At 41.2% G+C, this 18,592-nt stretch overlaps 1 long non-coding RNA gene across 1 annotated transcript in view; it reads left to right on the forward strand.

Moving 5' to 3' along the window:
* LOC142431077 (uncharacterized) overlaps positions 1–15,652 on the forward strand; it is a 34,590-nt gene extending 18,938 nt beyond the window's left edge. Inside the window, exons 2-3 of the long non-coding RNA XR_012780678.1 lie at positions 14,508–14,629; positions 15,564–15,652. This is a non-coding gene — a long non-coding RNA (uncharacterized LOC142431077). The remainder of the gene's footprint in view (positions 1–14,507; positions 14,630–15,563) is intronic.
* The last annotated feature ends 2,940 nt before the right edge of the window (positions 15,653–18,592 follow it).

The raw sequence follows: 18,592 nt of genomic DNA on the forward strand, positions 1-18,592 counted from the left end.
GACAGATGATCCCTTCAGGACCAGTGGTGAGAATGGCATACTGGGAGGGTGGAGGGAAGTTGGGGTAGAAAGGGGAACTGATTACAAGGACCTACATATAACTTCCTCCCTGGGGGATGGATAAAGGACCTACATATCACCTCCTCCCTGGGGGATGGACAACAGAAAAGTGGGTGAAGGGAGACGTTGGGCAGTGTAAGATATATAAAATAATAATAATTTATAAATTATCAAGGGTTCATGAGGGAGAGGGGGATGGGGAGGGAGGGAAAAATGAGCTGATACCAAGGGCTCAAGTAAAAAGCAAATGTTTTGAGAATGATGATGGTAACAAATGTACAAGTGTGCTTGACACAATGGATGTATGTATAGATTGTGATAAAAGTTGTACAAACCCCCAATAAAATGATTTTTTAATTTACTGTTTTAATATCACTTTTGTTATAAGGAAAAATAAAGAAGTAAAAATGTGGCTTACAAAACAATAGACAAGACCAAGATGACTGTGAGGAGACCAGGAATGGAGTTGGATACAGGGAGAGGGAAGACTGGGGAGCAAAACACAAAATCACATGTATTGGGGATTTAATAGGATATTTTTTTATTTCTTGAGATGGACTGCATAAATATAAAGTATGTTTCTTTAGAAAACAAACAAACAAATGCCTCCAGATTCCTTACCCCTTAAATCTTAATAATGCTTTGTGTGGCTTAAAAATAAAAAGAGGAAAAGTACAACTAAAATGGACTTGGAGTCTTGATGACAAACAAGTTCATTGCCAACAAGCAAATGCAAAATGGAATTACCATTCTCAATAGTTCATTAGTTCTATGTCTTCTCACCACCACCACCGCCCCACACCCTACATACACACACTTGACACTTCTCTCTCTCTTTTTTGAGGAGATGGAATGTTGTAAAGCAAATACCAGCTATTAAATAATCTCATTTAAATTTTTTGGAATGTATCTATAATTAATATTGGCTTCATTAAGATATGGTTTAAAATATTAATATTTTTATTTTGGTAAAGTTTTAAACTACAGAAAATTTATGAAAGATGGCACAAGGAATACTGTATATCCTTCACACAGATATCATCAATAACACATACATTTATTTTATTCTCTCTTCCTGTTGCTCATTTAAGAGCAAAAATATTTTAACTATAGAATAATCATAGAAAAATCAAGGTACAGTGCTATTATCTATCGTTCATATTTAAATTTCATCATGTTCTTTTTAATAACTTTTCCTGATCCAGAATCTAATCCAGGATCAGACATTTCATCTTAGTAATCATATACTTTTAAATTAAAAACAATTTTTTTAGTAATCATATACTTTATCCAGTGCCATGAGTCAATTCAAACTCACAGTAACCCCATAGGACCCCATAGAACTGCTCCCTAGGCTTTCCAAACTGTAAGACTTCTCAGGAACAGACAGCCTCATATTTCTCCTATGGTTAAGAAAACAAGCCCCATCAGCACACTATAAGAGACACCTTAGACACAACGACAAAAACAGACTAGAAATTAAAAAAGGGAGGGGAGGGATCAAACTAATGGCAACTATAAAAGAGCAAGAGTGGCAATATTAATTTCTGAAAAAATAGACATTAAAGCAAAATCTTACAGGAGACAAGGAAGGACATTACATAATAATTAGAGTTAGTTGAATAATAGGACATAGCCATGATAAATACCTATGCACCTAATAAAAGAACATCAGAATACATAAAATGTAATTATTGAAGGGATAAGTAGAGAACTATAAAATAATAATTAGGAGAGTTTGATACCTCACTTTTGATGAAGGACAGAACAATTAGAAAGTTGATAAAAACAAAGAAAAACTAACAATACACTCCCCAAACATGACTACATTGATAGATACAAAACATTCCATTCAAGAATAGCACATTATACATTCTTTTCTGGTGCACATGGGACATTTTTTCACATAGGTCATATGTTAGGTGACAAAGCAAACCTCAAATTTTTAAATACTAAAATAACACAAAGATTCCTGCTGGGTCATAATGTTATATAAAATTGGAAATCAAATATGGAATATCAAGGTAAAAATGATTTTGTAAAGGTAAAAATTGACCAGGTTGTTAAAAGCTCCCAAGAAAAAAAAAAAGTGCAGGCCCAGACAGCTTCACCGATAAATTCTACCAAAGGTTCAAAGATGTACTGACATTAATTCTGCTCACACTATTCCACAGTGTAGGAATGGATGGAATCCTTCTGGATGCATTTTATGGAGTGAGCATAACCTTGATACCCAAAGACACCCGTCTATCATCCATCCATCTATCCATCCATCATCTATCTATCTATCTATCTATCTATCTATCTATCTATCTATCTATCTATCTATCTATCTATCTATCTGTCTATCTAATCTGTCTATCTCCTGCATGCATGTAGCTTAAGGTGACCAGACATCCCGCTTTTGGTGGGACAGTCCTGATTTTTAACAATGTTTCCCACGTCCCGAGGCATTTTTAAAAAGTTCCGATTTTTGGAAAGAATGCATGACAAGCTAGGGTATACGGTTTTCCCTTGCCATGTGGCTATTTTGCCAGGATATGAGTTTTATCAATGGTGTCCTGGTGTCCCACTTTACCAATGTTAAAATCTGGTCACCTTAATGTAGCTACAAAAACTGTTAGCCAATAAAACAAACAACTAAAAACTAGGCGTTAAATGCACCGAAAGAGTTCACTGAGGAGTAAAATTGGGACTTGGGGGAAAACATTTTTGACAATCATATGTCAGACAAGAGACTAATCTCCAGTCAGGGTGTGATATAGCACTGATTAAGAATACAGCTTTCCTCTAGTTCCTAAATGCTCTCCCCCACCCCCCCACTCCCCCCAACTGTCATGATCCAAATTCTACCTTACAAGTCTGGATAGAGCAGAGGATGTACACTGGTGCAGACAGGAGCTGGAGGCACAGGGAATTCAGGGCGGATGAGCCCTTCAGCACCAGTGGTGTGAGTGGTGATACTGGGAGGGTAGAGGGAGAGTGGGTTGGAAAGAGGGAACCAATTACAAGGATCTACATGTGACCTCCTCCCTGGGGGATGGATAACAGAAAAGGGGGACGTCAGACAGGGCAAAATATGATAAAATAATAATTTATAAATTATCAAGGGCTCATGAGGGAGGGGGAGTGGGAAGGAAGGGGAAAAACAGAGGACCTGATGCAAAGGACTTAAGTGGAGAGCAAATGCTTTGAAAACGATGAAGGCAATGAATGTACAGATGTGCTTTATGTGTGGATTGTGATAAGTTGTATGAGCCCCTAATAAAAAGTTTTAAAAATAAAAAAGAGACTAATCTCAAAAATTTATAGAATATTTCAACATCACAACAAGAAAAAGACAAATAATCTAATTAAAAAAAACTAGCAGAAGACATTGTGCTGGTCTGGGTACACTAGAAAAACAAATCCACAGAAACATATATGTATAAGAGAGAGTTTTATATAGAAGGTAAGTGCACATCAAGAAATCATGCCAACCCAGTACTGTCCAAGCCCACAAGTCCAACATTTGCCCATATGTCTGACACCAATCTACAAAGTCCTCCTCCATCTCACAAAACACCCACAGTGATGCCGACTGCAGGAGGAAAGCTGAATCAGTGAGCGTAGAAGCATCTCAGCTCTGGCAGGGGTCTCCACATGGCTGCTTCAGCACCCAGGGCTGCATTGGGGTAGGTCCATGTGGCTTCTCCTCAGGGATGTCTTGCAGGAAGTGAGCCTTGCCAGCTGAAGCAGGGAACTGGCTACGGCAGCTGTACCCTGATCCGATCATCAGAAAGCAAGAGACCTGAGAACTAGAAAGGTGAGGCTCACCGAGCCAATTATCTCTTTGCCCTTCAATTAACCCCACATGTGTTTATCGGCCAGATTGGCACAATAAATCTTAACTATCTCAACATGAACAGATAATTTACCAAAGAAGGAATTCAGGTGGTCAACAAATATCTGAAGAAATGCTTGCAATCATTACTCATTTAAGATTTGCAAACGAACACAATAATGACATACCATTGCCCTCCAGCAATAATTGTAATTAATGATTTCTTGGAGGCATGGCTAGGGAGGTTGGGGTGAAAATGGGGAGCTAATAACAATGAGTATAAGAACAGAGAAAATGTTTGTCTGAGCCCCCAATAAAATGATTTAAAAAATGTTTGTATGTAAGATTGGACAATTGAATTGTATTATTTGTGAATTATATGCCAATAGAACTGTTTAAAAACAAACCTAAACAACACATGCTGGTGAGACTGGGACCCTCATATACTGCTAGCAAGACTGCAAAATGGTACAACCAATATGAAAATGATATTGAAATATGAATACCACATGACCCAGCAATCCTACTATGAGGTATGTATCCCAGCTCGTAGGTCCTAGAAACAGCCATGCCCACCCACGCTCATCGGAGAACTATTCACAATGGGGGGGGGGCAGCAAACTAAGTATCCATCAGGGGAAGACTGGAAAAGCAAACTTTGCTACAAGCAGTCAATGAAATACTGTACGGCATTAAAGAATGTTGAGAAATCTTTGAAACCCCTCCTAAAATGCATGAACCTGGAGGCCATTACGCTAAGTGACATTAGTCAATCACAAAAGGAGAAATGTACAAAAGTACTTTACTTTTGTGAAAAGTACAGTTTTTCATACAGAAATATTCTTAATGGGTAGAAGGGCAAGAGAGGGTAGATCACGGAGTAGAGGCTAGAAATAGGTTAGTTTTGGTGACATGAATGCAATATACAATCACAGGGAGGTTATTGAGAATTATGGGGGCAAAGAACGAAATGGGGAGGAAAAGAGAATTCTATGGAGCACAATTTTCCTTGTACATACTTCAGAGGTGTCTCAATGAGAACCGCCATTTATATCTATATGGACTAAAGGATTCTAATTTACGTTATGGGGTGCAATTGCATTTTAATGCTACATTGCTCAGCTTGGTCAGTGGGAGCCCTTTAACCCACTCAACAACATCTAACACCCCACTGCTGTTGAGTTGATTCTGATGTACAGCAACTGTACCTAGAATTTCTGAGGCTATAAATCTTTACAGGAGCATCTTTTTCCCTTGGAGCAGCTGATGGGTTTGAACTGCAACCCTTGCACTTAGAGACGCAATGCCCAGCTCATAGGCTTAAATCCATACCTTCCATGTTGAAACAGAACCTGAGGTTGGTTCTCCTGCTTTCTCGCACCGTGCCTAGTAACCTCAGAAACAATAAGCATGCCACCTGGATCATCTGGGTTTTTGCCATGTCTTTGGGGCGATCAGCATGGGGGGTTCAGAAGGTTTTGATTTTGCCTTGTTAATTGGGAGTTAATACATACACCACATCACTCCACAGTTCAGTCGCACCGAGCAGTGCCGGACAGTCGCCCCCACAATCGGTTTCCGAACATTCTTTTCCTTCCTGGACTCCTTGACCTTGCCCCCCTTGGTTCACAAGTTTTGAGGGGACTGTTTTTTAAATACTTTTATTGGGGCTCTTACATCTCTTCCCACAATCCATACACTCCTCCAATGTGTCCAGCACATTTAATTGTACTGTTAGAGAAAAAGCTGGGTGACAGCATCTTACTGTGATGACGGTCATCCCAAAATGTGTTCCCCACTAAAAAGTCAGGCAACGGGTTTCCTAATTTCTGGCTTCTGTCTGAAACAGGTTTCTTGAGCCAGTTAATTGAACATAAATTACAACTGACCTTGGAGGGATTAACTTGCGTTTTGGGGTCATCTCGGCTGTATACCTACTGAGGTGCTTTCTGACTGCCGGAGCCTTTATATTCTTTTCAGCTAGGTTGGAGGTGAAAATGTACCACTCAGGAACATTACAGCAATTGTTGACCTTCTCCGGTCAGTTGAAGGTCAAGGAATTAATGCAAAGAATTACCAGAAGATCTATAAATACACATGTTTCTTGCATGAGCGTTACCATTAAAAAAGTAATGTTCATTTTACTTAACTGTTTCAGATCCATGTGTAGTATTTCAATGATAATCACGATATGAAATTTTAGTTTTGGAGCACAATAAAATAATGTTTACATTAACATTTGTTAAAGACAACATTAGAAGATTTCCCCCCTCAAATTTAATTATGATTGAGCCTTTTTGACATTAAAAAATAATTTGGATGATAAGCCCCATATTTAAAGAAATATGTTCTTTTTTTCAAAAACCATTTTTGTTGAGTGTTCTTACCAAAGGCTGAGAACACTCTTTTGAGGTCCCTTCAGTTCTTCACAGTAATTATTGTAGCCCGAGTCTGAAATTTGCCTCTGCCTCTTTGGCATATCAGGGGCTTGAATTAAAAACTGGCATGCCAGATTCTCCAGGACGAATTAGTGGAAAGAACAGAGCCTTTGGAAAAACAAACCTGGGATGAAGGGAACCTTGTTGGTAAAAGGATTAGGCATTGGGCTGCTGAGCACAAGGGCAGCAGTTCAAACCCACGTGTTGCTCTGAGGAAGAAGGTGGGTCTGTCCTCTCCATAAAGAGGCACAACCCTGGAAACCCCAAGGGGCAGCTTCACTATGTCCTGTAGGGGCACAAGTTGGAATCGACTCAGGGCAGGGAGTGAATGAGATTTTCTTTGTGTGAGTTCTTTGACCATTCCAAACATTTGTTGCCTCGTTTCTGAAAAAGGGTTAGCATTGCACAGGTCTACTGCCAGGAACAAGAGAGCTATCTCGACCAAGCTTTAACCGAGTGGCTGGCACTGAGGAGACTTCCAGCACGTGGGACCTCCCTCTTCTCCCACCCTTCATTCTGGCAATGTTGTCATCACCACCTGGCCAAGCTCAGACCTCAGCAGTTGTGAGAGAGCAGTTGGCACCCCTACTTTATAGATGAGAAAGGGAGGCCTAGAGTGCTTAAGGACCCACCCCAAGGGATATCAGCGGTATGTTGGGTTTGCTCCAAAGTCAGAGTGCTTAATTACTATGTTGCTTTCCTGCTTCCTGTAACTGACCACATGTACTTCTCTGAAATTTGGAGTGGCGACTCATATGTTCGCAGGCTATTGGTGAAGTGGTGCCGTTGAGAGTCCTAAGATGTGTCAAGGGAACATTAAAAATCCGTGCAAGATACGGACATGCAAAGGGGCTTCAAAAGTTCATGGGAAAATCCCAGTCTTTTAATTCCATATTTCCCCCATTTACTTTTTGAAGCCTCCTCCTAACGCAGTTGTTGTTTGGTACCGTCAGTCGGCGCCGACTCATCGGGACCTTACGTACCACAGAAGAGAAGACTGATCCATCAGTTCGATGCCAACCCTTCAACTGTTCTTATGTTCGAGTCCATCAAGACAGCAACTGTGCCCATCGATCTTGTCTAAGATCTTTCTCTCTTTTGCTGCCTCTCTAATTGACCAAGAGTGATGTCCTCCTCCACGATTGGTCTCTCCTGACGATGTGTCCGAAGTATGTGAGATGACGTCTTGCCCTCCTTGCCTTCTAAGGAGCATTCTAGCCATCCTCCCAAGACAGATCTGTTTGTTCTTTTGGCAGCCCGCAATACATTAAGTATCCTTTGTCAGCACCATAATTTAAATGCTTGAATCCTTTTCAGTCTTCCTTATTCAATGTTCAGCTTTCACACACATACGAAGTGATGCCAATTTGTCCCACTGAGGTGGCTTGTGTACTGCTCCACGCTGTGGCACCGGTATTCCAAATGCCAGCAGCATTACCAGGGCTTGAACACGTTGCAGCAGTGCTTCCAGATTAGGAACAGAGTAGAAAGGAGGAATAAGCTGTCCACTTCAGAGAAATTAGCCTCGGAAAGCCTTATGGGCAGAATGGAAATATTCAATTGCCTCACAATTACGAATACAGGAGAAAAGACAGGGAAGGTGAAACTATGCTTACTTTCTATGCAAAGACTGAACACTATCCTGCATGTTCCCGGAGCTCTGGGTTGCCTGCCTTGTTAAAAGGAGCTGAATCAGCAGAGAGAAAGTACCTTTGCCCTCCTTTGTCTGAGCCACAACTAGGATGTGAGAGTGCACTTCTAACAACTCCCCGGAACCACAAGGTGACATTTAATCTTGAACCTATGGGGCGGGGGGGTGGTGGTGGTAGAGCAGAAAGAAGAGCGCTTGGGTCAATTAGTCACACTACTGGCCCTGTGTTGCCTAAATCTGTTTTCACACGAGAAGGAAACTTCCTTATTTCCTCTCTCCTCCTCTTTCTTCATGCCTTCCTCATTGCCATCATTATTCATCCCCCTTCCCTCTCTTCTGATCTCTATTTTTTAGATGCCATTATTTTTTTCTAATACATGCGACCAAGATTGAATTTTAATTACCGTTTCCAAAAATGTGCCTCGAGTCCTGTGGCTGTGGTCGATGTCCTGAGAGACTTTGTAAAGCCATGAGCTCACTGGCTCAATATTTTGTTGACCATGTTTAACATCCGCGATATTAAGCTAGAATGGAAATACGAGTGTAAGTAAAGTTTCACTACGAGGGTTCCAGTTGTTAGATGGGTTTATTCTGAACAAAATGTATTTAGATATGGCTCTTTGATCAGTGGATGGCTTCAGGCCAGTTCTCTCAGTGATACACACGTCTCAGTCTCATGATTGTGCTTAAAGAAAAAAAAAGCAAAACGTAATATCGTGATAGTTTTTCTCCAAGGACCTACAACAGTCACAGGGGCCCATTATGAAGAAGGTTTGAGAAAATGGAAAACTGAACTGGGGATAGAAAGATCAGGAAAATTCACCAAAGAATATTCTCCCCATGATGACAATGCACTTGTTCATTCTTTGAGGGTAGATCTAGTATCTCCGTTACTTAGCTCAGCAAGCAAGACTTTCTTTCACCCTGAGACATTTCACATCTCCACAACTGCACAGAGTAGCTTTGATGAAGTTCATTCTCCTCTCCTGGATCCTGTGTCTGCCTTTCCCCTACCCGACATCCAGTATTTCGGAACTTGGGCTGGCAGCTTATCATCAGAATTGATTCACCAATTTCTACACCTGTATGACTAAACAGTGCTGGCTTGGTGTGAAGAGGATCTTCCAGACAGAGACTTGAACTCTGAATATGAGACTTGCCTGTCTCCAGAAGCCCTTCCTTACTGGCTTCTGTGAGAGCTGACAGTGAACCGCAGAGTCCTGGAGCATGGCACAATAGCCTAAGGGGTGGCGTGGGGGTTGATAACAGGGATAGTGGAATGGCATCGCATTTTGGAAAAGTCAGACTTGTGGACCATCTTTAACCTCCACGTTGCTGGGATTAGCCTTGGATTAATGTGTATAAAAGAAATGAATGTTGCACAGGAGACAAACAATCCGGTGTCAGTTTTGTAAATGATGATAAAATAAGAATGGGGAGGGGAAAAATCTGACTTGTAGCACATTTTGAGTCTTGGTCTATGCGATATATATACTTTTCTGAGACAGATTTAGTGCTATATTCCTTGTGTTATTTTTCCCCTTTCATATTAGGGCTTATTCCAGTGCATTTTGTCATCCTGGGTAGCCCTTCTGAATATTTGTTATGTGTTTTTCTGGGAAAATTTTGGTATCTGAAACCCAGGACTGATGAACCTATAGAGACAACAAGTAGAATGAGGGCTCCTGGGTGGTGGTGGTGGGGGGGGGGCGTCGAGGGGAGCTGAAATCAAGGAGTTCACGAAGAAAGAAAATACTTTGAAACAGATGGTAGCAGCAATTGTACAATACTGCTTGATGTGAACTTTGGTGTGAACTTGATTGAACTATGGAATAGTAGGATATCTGGTAAGTACGATATTTTTTGGGGAAAAAAGAAATGGCTTTAAAGAAGCAAGATCCTAATTTTCTTCCAATGCATCCATCTTTGAATTAAACAGTAAGGAAGAGGAAAACACTAAAAATATGCAAATATTTTTACCTTCAAAATGCACGTACTTTAAGTTTGAAAAGAGATTGAAGAGCATAAAACCAAAACCAAACGTAGTACCCTGAGACGATTCATCTCATAGCGACTGTATGAGACAAGGTAGGATTGCCCTTGTGGGTTTCTGAGCCTGCAACTCTTGCTGGTAGTAGAAAGCCTCATCTTTCTCCCTCAGAGTGCATAAGTGTCCCAAATATTCAGCTGTGTATGAGTATGAGTATAAAAGATCTTGCCAATAAAATCACAGGAATTTTTATTAAATAAAGGGATCAAAATGTGAAGTGATTGTTTCTTGGCATATTCTCCAACTCCATAGGTCTAAATTATTTCTGAAGGCACGGTCCCCCTTTCTCTATCCCTTTCCTGAAGAATACTATGGTCTTGTCTTTATACCAACTCAAAGCAGTGGTTTTGCCATCTAGAGGAGACTTGGAGAGGAACGTTCCTTACATTGACATGTTCCTTGAGTTTTAGGGAACAAAAAGAAGTCTGAATGGGCAAGACCATGGTTGTAGGGTGCCTGGGGTAAGATCTCCCAGTGAATTTATTCTAAGACAGTCCAAAAGTGAAGAAAGTCTCTCTTGTTTGACCTGACAAAGGGGTACTCTGGGACTCATGCTGAGATGGTTCCCCAAGTCCTAGGCCAGCAGTTTTTTGTTTGTTTTTAAATCATTTTACTGCGGGCTCACACAACTCTTATCAGAATCCATACATCCATCCGTTGTGTCAAGCACATTTGTACATTTGTTGCCATCATCATTCTCAAAATGTTTTCTTTCTACTTGAGCCCTTGGTATCAGCTCCTCATTACACAGACTATGTAACCGCTAGTGTAGAGGCTAGGATTTTTAATACATCACAAAATGTTGGACTATGGTGGAAAAGATTTGTCAAATAATAAGATTGGGGTTGTGGTTGGCTCCCAATCCCAACTACGTGAGCACCCCCCAAACCCCACACCAGAGGAATACACTTCAGAGGACAGCATTGAAGCTTCAGCTCAAGAAGGGGGATATGTCCGAATAGGAGCAAATGAAGAGGGAAGGAGAGAGTGGAACACACTGGGCCCACCAAGCCCTGAGGACAATATCCCGGCTCAGAGCAACGAAGGCACAGAGGGGATCACAGGGCCTCCCCATCACAAGACAGGGCAACATGTCCCTCAATGACACATAGTGCTAAGGAGGACAGCACTGGGGACAGGGTGCAGGAGATGTGCCTGATCTGACCCCACCGCACAGTGGTGAGCACTCAGGGTGTACAGCGGAGCAGCAAGGGGAGCAAAGCAAAGAAGTCCCAAGTAATGCCAGAGGTGGACTGTGGGACCAGGGTGCATCACCCCAGTGGAGTCAACTGGAAAACACTCATAAAGGTCAATAGACAGACTTGGAACCGTTTGAGGGCTTTCCAGTTTTTGCTATTGGATTTTCTTTTTCTCTTTATTTATTTAATTGTATTAGCTGTTGTTAATTTATGTTTTGTCTTCTTTTTCAGTTATGCTTTGCTCAGCTTTGTTTTTTGCCCACATTATTGTTTGTCTATGAATGTCTATCTGGACAAAATAGGCAGGATGAATAATCCAGAGGAGAGAACAATGGGACTGACTATTCTGGGAGGGGGGGGAGGAGCAGGGAGAGATGGAGGAAAAGGAGGAAGGTGCCAACAAACCCAGGGACAAGGGAAGAATAAGCAACCTAAAAGAAGATAGACCTAATCAGTGTCTATTGCTGAAGATAAAATGGGTGCATAAGCAAATGTGGTGAAGAAAGCTGATGGTGCCTGGCTATTAAAATATAGCATCTGGAGTCTTAAGGCTTGAAGATAAACAAGTGGCCATCTAGTGGAAAAGCAATAAAGCCCACATGGAAGAAGCACACATGAAAGAAGCCTTTGTAATCATGAGGTGTCGATGGGATCAGGTATCAGGCATCAAAGACCTAAAACAAAATAAACAGAAAGCATATCATTGGGAATGACAGTGAAGGGCACAGTGGAGAACCAAAGCCCATCAGTAGTCAATTGGACACCACCTGTCAGAAAGGCCACAAAGAAGGGAAGAGTCGGCCAGGGTGAAGTATAGCACTGACGAAACATACAACCTTCCTCTCGTTCTTTAATGCTTCCTCCCCCCACTATCATGACTCCAACTCTATCTTACCAATGGTAAAGATAAGAGCTCAAACCACAGGGAATCCAGAACAGATAAACTCCTCAGGACCAATAAGGGGGCACAGGAGGGAAGGGTGGGGGAAACCAATCACAATGATCACCGTGTGGCCCTCATTCCCAGGGGGGTGGACAGCAGAAGGGTGGGTGAAATGGGACAGCAATCAGTGTAAAACATGAAAAAAAGAATAATTTATAGAATCTTAGGGGGCCATGGGGGAGGGAGAGAGGGTGGGGAGCAAGGGGGCAAAAGGAGGAGCTGATGCCAGGGGTTCAAGTAGAAAGAAAATGTTTTGAAAAAATAATGACGTGCAAACCTGTGTTTGACAAAATGGATATCTACATGGATTGTGATAAGAGCTGTAAGAGCCCCCCATAAAATAAAAATAAAAATATTGGGGTTTTTGTTTGTTTGAGCTGAACTTGTTTGTCTCTAAAAACTCCAAGTCCATTTAAATTTTCCTTTTCCTTTTATCAAGTGAGAAGGTTGTAAGGCCAAAACTTTGCAGAGTGAATCCACTTAAATTTGATGAAAGTCTCGAAGAGGAAGGGGTTAAGTGAGAATACTTCAATTTTTAAGGAATAGCAGACTAAGCCATGTGGAATGACAGAAATAGCAAACTGCATATTGATTCCAAAGCAAATCAAGTTAAGTATCTTCTATGGACAGATATTCCGATAATAAAACTCAAGAGAATAATGTATGCCCTTCTCTATTTTTGTTGAAACTAGGGAATCGCCTTTAAACTTCACATACAATATGGAAATAAGGTTTCTGAAGTAACCATTACAACATGTTTTCATGAGTGTTCATTAAGAAGCCCCAAACGCTTCTTAGTAATAAATCGGCCGAGAGATCTATAGGCTTAGATCTTTTATCGGTTACTGATTTAGTTAACTGCACCGACTGACAAACCTCCATAATAAATACATGAACCAGCAAGCACTTCACAAGCAAACCAACTTGGTTGGAAGGAGTATCACTAAACCATGATTTATACACTAATGAATATAGCAATCAGCATGTGGTGGTGTACAAGTTTCAACATGAATCTAAATTGTAGAAATCTGAAGACACTGAAGTCATTAAAAATCATGCCACCATGCAACTACTTTTAATTAAAAAGAAATAGATCCCATTCATATTTAGCAGCTACATTACCACATAAGAAAAAGATAACCCAGGGTTACTTTGTGAATATTGTCCTAACCAAACACAGGCTACTGATGCTTTGAAGGTTAGTGACTCCCCTTCAGGATCATCTTCCTTGCTATGCTGATTAAAACAAAATCAAAAGAAGCAACGGTATTGCATGAAAACATGAAAACTACATAGACAAAGTGATTGATGTCTGTAAGTCAGTAAGAAAAGTTACTTGTGGATTTTCCCCTTCTTTTCAGCGTGACCACATTCTTCTTGGGAAGCCTGTAACTATCACTAGCTTCTCTCTCTCTCTCTCTCTGAATTAATTAAATCGTTGACAGTTAAATTGTAAAAAAAGTAGCTTTGATATAAAAAATGACTCCCAGATCTTTCTCTCAAAAACTTAAAAAACAAATCTTGAAGAACTTAAGTTTCAAACATCTGTCTGGACAGATGTCAAAATGCAGTGTTACAGCATTATGCCATGTAAGTATCTGACGCAGTGTTACTACTCTTCAGTGAAATATTCACAGTGAGGTTTTATGAGCTTTTTGAAAGGAAACTTGCAGGAGAGAGTAACTTCATCCTGCACAACATAATAAACACATTAAACGAATGGATTCCAGAATAAACGATGAACAATAACTTCCTGTGTGAGTCTTATATCTTATTCTGATCACCTGGGATCTTTATATCAGGATTTTACAAATCATGTCACAGTGTGCTGGATAATGAACCATATTATTAATTTTGAATATTTCCCTGGAATGGGAATTTTAGTGAAAGCTTGTATATAAATAGCAAAGATAATAACATTCAGGGGTGGGGGGGATATAGCACTGCTAAATCCTAATTGTGGAGAACATATTATTGTACAATAAATGATATCTTTTAAGGAATGAAACATGAAAACGGAACTGTCATGCTGTTTTAAGTGCAACCATAAATTAGGAAGTCGAACGTTATTGAAAGGAATATTTAGCCCTAATGCTGAGATGCTGAGATATTTATTATTTCATTTTGTGCTCTCTTCTTCCCCAAATCCTTCATAGGGCAGTTTTCTTGAGAGCTGTTTTCACATTAGGATTACAACTGCCTGAGAAAACCAAAAAACAAAAACAGGTTTCAATGATGTAAGCGTGATTAAGAAAACAAAGCCTCTCTTCATTGCCTAGAATTGACTAGCCTCCTTTGCCTTAAGTATCTACCACAAGCAACTATCATCTCCTTGTATTGCAGAGGCTGAGGCTTGAACAAAACCACTGTAACTCATCTGGCAAAGAGACTAACTGTTGACTAAGGAGCTGTGAGGGGAGCAGTGTGAAGGTGGAAGGACAGGTTCCAGGCTGGAGACCGGCAAGGTGAGGCCGCTGCTTTAACCCAAGGAAGAACCCCTTCAAACGTTTTATCGGACATCAGCAGAACCAGATCTTCCTGCCAGACCTTCCTTCCATTTCATTTTTCCCTTGGGGAGTCCTCCCTATGTGCCTTAAAAATCCTGGGATGGGTTAATTTGCTTCCCACCCCATCTGCTTTGATGTTGATGGTTGTAAATGATGTTGCCTTAGACAATTCCCCTTATAAAAATTCCTTGCTCTCCAGGTAATACTGCATTGGGCTAGTTCCTATTAATAACATCATTTTAACTGTTAAGTAAAACTAAAAGGCATTGGAGAGGAGTTGGCAAAACCAACCAACCAACCAAAAGACAGACAGGAAGAGAGAGAGAGAGAGAGAGAGAGAGAGAGAGAGAGAGAGAGAGAGAGAGAGAGAGAGAGAACAACTCAGGAGTCAACGGAATGCATGCCAGTGGCCTATTTCTCCCTCTTAACTCTTCACACCGATTCAAGAAGATGGGATGAGATTTCTGTGATGGACTCCTCATGAACCATAAAGTACCTTCGTACGAAAGTATGAGGCTCTGTAGTGTCCATTTTAAACTAGAGATTCGGTAGCAGCTTTGTAGTTTTTGATTATTATACAGTCTTATGTAGCCTTACTTGTATTAATACAAACTGGATTTAACCAATCACTGGGGTGTTCAGGTATTCCCCTGAGACTCACCTTCCATGATTACTTAGAATGAGCTCACATATAAAAAAGTAAAAACCCTCTGCCGAGTTTTCTAAACCACACTGCCCAGATTTTAACCAGAAAACCCTCCCACATTTTATTTCACTTTCCCCCGATAGGTAGCACTTGTAAGAAAAAGCAATGCTAATTTGATGCAGAAGCTGCTTAAAGTAGTCAGAATAAGCCTTGTTCCAACGTGTACAACTTAACTAATTCCCACAGATCAAAAAGGGAGCGAGACAGTGAAAAAGGACAAGAGCAGGCGTTTGCAGCTGGACTTTCCTCCCCAGGCTCATTTCCAACCAGGTAAAATGGAGTCGGAAAGGCTCAAATTCTCAGCAGATTTGCCCAGCACAGTAATAGCCTTTATGCTTGGAAATTTATGGCCCATGGACAGTTTATAAGAAACGATGTAGTTCATCAGAGAGCCAGACTGATAGAACACATGGGAGCATGCTGCACAGAGAGTTGAGTTTTGGAATAATACTTACTTTGATAGAGTTGTTTTGTTAGCTAAGTAAAACAGTAGGGAAGCCGATGGCCACTTAGGCTTCAAACATAAATATATATTTATAAGTCACCCAGCTGCCTAATTGAGAGCCGTGGTGTTTTCACTAAGCATAGCTTCACCAGAAAGCAGTAAAAACAATAATATCATCAACCAAACCCCAGTCCCCACATCGATTCATTTAATCAGTCTTTGATGGTTTGGAGATAATTAAATGCTACCCAAATGTAGCTCCCTTAAAGGCAGAAGGGTGAGAGGATGGATAGGGAGAGAGAGATAGTTTAAGGTGAAAACACATGAAACCAAGGTTTATGCACAGTCCGGGGAGAAGAGCGCTATTACCAGATATTGGAAATTCTGGTGCTGGGGGTTTCTGCCAGGGGAAAGTTGGAGAGCTCGGGGGAGCAAGGGTTGGGCCTACAATAGTCTGGTGCTTTCAGATTTCACAGAGGAAGGTTACGCAGGAGGTGGCTTGTTAAATTTGAGCAGAGAAGTGGAAAATAAGATTTCACACTCTTGAGATGGGGAAGGCTGGTGAGTTTGGCGTTTGTCGGAGAGAGATGAAAAAGGTCGGGTTTGTTATACTGCTTCTCATGTTGTATTCCCGTGCTCACCAACGGAAAAAAAGGTAGGTGCTAAAGAAGCAAAGGGTCCTCCTGCACCTGTGGGCAAGTGAAGCATCCTGGGTAGCGAATGCGCTCTTAACTGTCAGTCATTATTTGGCCTGTAGAAGTAAAATGCACACCTTGTCCTTCTGCTTGGCTGGCCTGCCTGGAAATCAGTCCTTGCTAATGATGCTTTGCTACTGTGGCTTTATTCAAACGGCTCCCCTTCTGTTTTCAAGCCCTCTGCTCTGGAGGGCCAATGCTTTAGGGCCCTTTTGCTTTGAGCCCGGAGCAGGGATTGTATTGAAAGTGGCACAATGGGTGTCCAAGACCTGGCCTCTGGCCCTCACTCTGTTTCTTTGTGTGATCTGGTGCCAGGACACTCACCAGGCCCTCTGGGTCTCACCTGTCTACCTGGAGGGACAGGGGCCTTCAGCCCCAAGCTCTTTTTCATGACGCTATCTCACGAGCTCAGTCTCAGTCGTAGTCTAGTATCTTCTTGATTCAACTCTGCCTTCTCTTCTGGGCTGGATGGAGTACTTAGCAACCACTCTACCCAAATGATTCACAGATGCTACAAGAATTGGCCTTTAGCTCAAATTCTGCTTTTGCATGATTTCCGCCCCTCTTGTCTCTCTGTTCTTTTGAATTCCAACTTGAGTCTAATTTTTAAAGTGTTATATGTGATGTCATGTTCTGCCTCTTCAAATATTTATTTTTTCCTTTCCCATGTTGTTCGATAACCGCCCCCCTCCCCTTCCCCAACATAGTGCTGAACACATTGTAGATAGTTCATAAATATTTCTTGATTGGTTGGCTTCAGATCTCCCAGCTCTTCTTTTGGCTTTGGACTCTGGGCCATCTCTTGTGTTTTTTGGAATTGGAGTTCAGGTCATTCTTCACCTGCACTGGCGCAGGCACATCCCACCTGCTCACTCTCGACTCTTCAATCCTCTGTTCGGGGGTGGGGGGCGGGGGGGCGGCGGCATGAAGGATGGCTCATCCTCATTTCCCCTGTGCCCATCCGAACTGAAAAGGAAACATAAAAGGCATTGAGTGTATTGGATAGCGGTCAAACTTCAAATCATTTGGTGTGCTAGGAAAATTAAACCTGTTAGTGTCAAAAATTCCCAAACACTTTCTTTTGGTTCCAGCTTGCAGGCATATAAAAATGAGAGGCCTCTTCACCAAGAGTTACAAACGTTCTGAAATAACAGCTCACTGGAGAGTTACAGATAAGAACCCTTAAAAGTCTAACCTCAAATTAGATCCACATTTCCCTGTGCTACAGAACATTAAAAGAATTTAATAGCTTGGAGAAAATGTTACTCATTGCCCATTATCTTGCTACTAATCTATGTATTTCTATGACAATGTGAGAAATTTTGCACCATGTTAAGCACAGTTTAGCGTATGCTTACAATGGACTATTTCATTTTGAAATCCAGGAAGGCAAATGATTGGTCTTTGTTAATTAACTTTTTATTAAATGGAATTCACAACACAGCAAAACAGGGGGAAAAAAACCCCCTACAAAAACAAGTAATTTTGTACCCTGGTGATATAGCGGTTCTGCATGAGGCTGCTAACTGCAGGGTCAGCAGTTTGAAACCACCAGCTGCTTGCCAGGAGAAAGACAAGGCTCTGTGTTCTCAAAAAGTTGCAGTTTTGGAAACCCGCAGCAGTAGTTCTACCATGTTGTATAGGGCCTCTAGGAGTCAGAATTGACTCAATTGCAGTGATGTTTTCTAGCATTATTCGACAGGTTCTGCAGACTTTCAGACACAATGGAGGTATGCCTTGCCTTGTGATCCCACCATTCTTAGGTTCTCAGTTCTGCCATGTTGAGTTTCCTTCCAGGAGCCATTAGGATTTTTCTCTGAATAGCAAATGAGTTAGTCGTAATTAGAAGCAACTTAATGCCAGGTGCCCTTTGCTTGCCAAGAACTCATAAATAATCCAAACTCTCTAGTAGAGTTTTGCAAGTTAATTGGCTAAAGGTTCAATTGGTGAAAGTTAATTGGGTAAAGCAAATAGATGGTGCAGTTGGGTTAACATGGGGCTGCTAATTGCAAGATTGGCAGTTCAAACGCACCTGCTACTCCAAGAGAGAACTAAGAGGCAGGTTGTTACTGTAA

The sequence above is a fragment of the Tenrec ecaudatus genome, chromosome 17 (genome assembly GCF_050624435.1).
Source record: "Tenrec ecaudatus isolate mTenEca1 chromosome 17, mTenEca1.hap1, whole genome shotgun sequence".
In the NCBI taxonomy this organism is placed as follows: Eukaryota; Metazoa; Chordata; class Mammalia; order Afrosoricida; family Tenrecidae; genus Tenrec; species Tenrec ecaudatus.